Genomic DNA, 2,780 nt, shown 5'->3' on the forward strand with positions numbered 1-2,780 from the left:
AAAAAACAAAAAAAAAAAAAAAAGAAAAAGACTGAAGGAGTTCCTTATGGGCTGGTATTGAAAGACTTGCAATAAATTTTGTAGGTCAAAATTGTAGAATATCGGCAATTTCACATCGATCAAAGTAGTACATTAATAAGTGTAACAATAAGTTGTAGGACTGTGTGTAAAGCATGCCACCATTTGAGAATAATGTATATACACAAGTTCTTGCTTGCATGTGTATAGAGAAGACCTCTCCAGAAGGATATAGGAGAAGCTGTTAGCATTGTTTGCCTCCTAGGAAGGAAACTGGGTAGGCGGCTGGGGAAGAGATGTGAGAGGAGAATTAGCCCTTCCCTGCTCACCTTTTGCTATAATTTGAATTGTGTACCATGTACCATATTTTGTACCTATTCAAAATATGAGGTTAATTTAATAATATACTCTATTTGTGTACAGCTCTTTGGTGGGGTAAGGAAGAGGTATTTTTTGTTTGTTTTTTGGCGTTTTTAAAAAAGATTTATTATTTATTTGGTTGTGCCGGGTCTTAGTTGCAGCTCGTGGGCTCCTTAGTTGTAGCATGGGCACTCTTAGTTGTGGCATGCATGTGGGATCTAGTTCCCCAACTGGGGATCGAACCCAGGTCCCCTGCATTGGGAGCACAGTCTTAACCACTGTGCCACCAGGGAAGTCCCTAGGAAGAGTTTTAAATGACTTAGTCCATTACTTCACTTATACTATCAACCCTTCTGAAGGATAAGGAGGGAGAGGAAATCAGTATGACTGTTCTCTACATGAGCAAATGGAGAGCCTTGAAAGCAAAACTGTCTAGAGACTCATCTTGGACCAGAGATTGCTCCCACCTTAAAACTGTAGGGTTGGAAGAGGGGAGAGAATAAGAGTTCCAATAAAATTCTGAGTCTTGATTTTGCCCCTTACCTGTTGGGTGACCTTGGACAAGTCACTTAACCTCTAGGCATCTCAGTTTCCTCACCTGCAAAATGGAGATACTATTTACCTCTCAGGGTAGCTGTGGGAATGAAATAAAAGTTAGTTATCCTCGTGATTTTCACTGTGTCTAAATTCCCACCCCTACACACTCCTGTCCCAAATATCTTTAATAACTGGTTAATTATCCACTTCCACGGACAAAACAGCCCCACTCACTGTTGAGCAGGTCAAATTGCTGGAAAAGTTCTGTCGTGTATTGAATCCAAATCTGCTTCCCTATGTGGAACTACCTTCCATGGATTCTAATTCTCCCCTCAGCAGCCACGGGCTAGTCCCTCTTCTACGACGCAACCAACTGCCTTTTCGTGAAAACAGTTCTACCCCTTGACCCGGCTGGTATCCTTTTCCCCAGGCTGAACAACGCCAACCCCAACCCTGCCCCGCCGGTGTCACGCGACCCTTGTGTCACGTGACCCTGCGGCAGCCTGGTCTGTCTCCTCCTCCCTGGGCTGCATCAGTTCTTGGTTTGCACTGATCTTGCACCAATGAAGCAACTTGGAGTCCACAGGCTGCTTAACACCATCTCCTCCATCCCACGGTTGGGTTGCAAATTCTTTTGAAGGGAGAACAGGTTTTGCATGCATCCCTATTAAATTTTTGTTCATTGCACAAGATCTTTTTCAAGATGAATTCTCCTATCTAAAGTATTAAGTATCACTCCCAGCTTTAACAACTACAGATATGTTGACCTTGACTTCTGTGACTTTATCAGAGTTATCAATAAAAAATTTACTGGGACAGGCGCTGGAGTGAAGCACTTGGTCCAGGTTCGCACTGATCCACTTCTTTCTTCAACATTGGGGCCACTGCTGATTGTCTAATTCAGGGTGCCACCCACTCCACTCAGATCACATTTCCCCAACTTCTCCACAAAGACTGGGTGAGAGGCTTTGTCAACTGTCCTAACATCAAAATGCACGTTTTAATCGCATTCCCGATTTAGCAACTCTGTTTTAAAAAAGAAAATGCGATTTGTGAGCATGAACTACCAAGTGAGTCTGGTTAGTTTCTCAGCACTTCCCTTCCTAAGTGTTTTTTGTTTGTTTTTTGGTTTTTAGTTGCAAAATAAGGATCCCAACCTCTGCCTCTTCTCCCAGCATCAGAATCAAATACAATACAACTAAAGAACGACTTACGACGTGTAAACTGTAGTAGAGGGAAAAGTTTTCAATCAGCAGTAATCGTGCCTTCGATAAACCTCGTTGGCTATGATACTGCCACTGTGCAAAGCTAAATTGCAGTATAAATGTAAGAGGTTATCACCGGCTGAATGGGACTTTCCTGGCTCCAATGCAACTCAGTTTGCTCACAATGCCGTGGGTTGGAAGACAGATGGGCTATTTTTTTTTAAAAAGGTAATGCTTCTAATTGGAGGGAAAATTCACAAAATTCGATCATTAATGATAGATTTTGACGATTAATATTAAATAAATTTTTGACGATTAATATTAAATTTTTTCACTGTCCAAAAATAACTACATTGTAGTGCCTTTCTAGCAGTGAATGCAAAACGCGGAAGGGGACTATGAACTGTCTACGGTTATGCTGGTGTCTACACACACTCTCTCCTTTGACCCCCCACAATAACTCTGTCAAAGAGGAAACGCTCCATTTGGCAGAGTAAGAAACAGACCCAGAGAGATCAGAGCCACACCGACAATAAACAGTCCAGATGGAAGCCCAAACCGAGCCTATCTGGTTCTGGAGCCCTCCTTGCCTCCAGCTGGCCAAGCCTTGCTACCCCTGACTTACAAGGCTGGTTCCCGCCCTTCGTCTTAGCTCCTCAG

General features: G+C 42.9%; 1 non-coding gene across 1 annotated transcript; it reads right to left on the reverse strand.

The window, feature by feature from the left end:
- Window positions 1–2,085: 2,085 nt before the first annotated feature.
- LOC113627869 (U4 spliceosomal RNA) lies at window positions 2,086–2,225 on the reverse strand. Its single transcript, XR_003435784.1, has one exon. It is a non-coding gene; the product is annotated as a U4 spliceosomal RNA (small nuclear RNA).
- Between the last annotated feature and the right edge of the window lie 555 nt (window positions 2,226–2,780).

This window comes from Aethalodelphis obliquidens, unplaced genomic scaffold (genome assembly GCF_003676395.1).
Source record: "Aethalodelphis obliquidens isolate GAN/ISIS:26980383/991018 unplaced genomic scaffold, ASM367639v1 scaffold21, whole genome shotgun sequence".
Taxonomy (NCBI): Eukaryota; Metazoa; Chordata; class Mammalia; order Artiodactyla; family Delphinidae; genus Aethalodelphis; species Aethalodelphis obliquidens.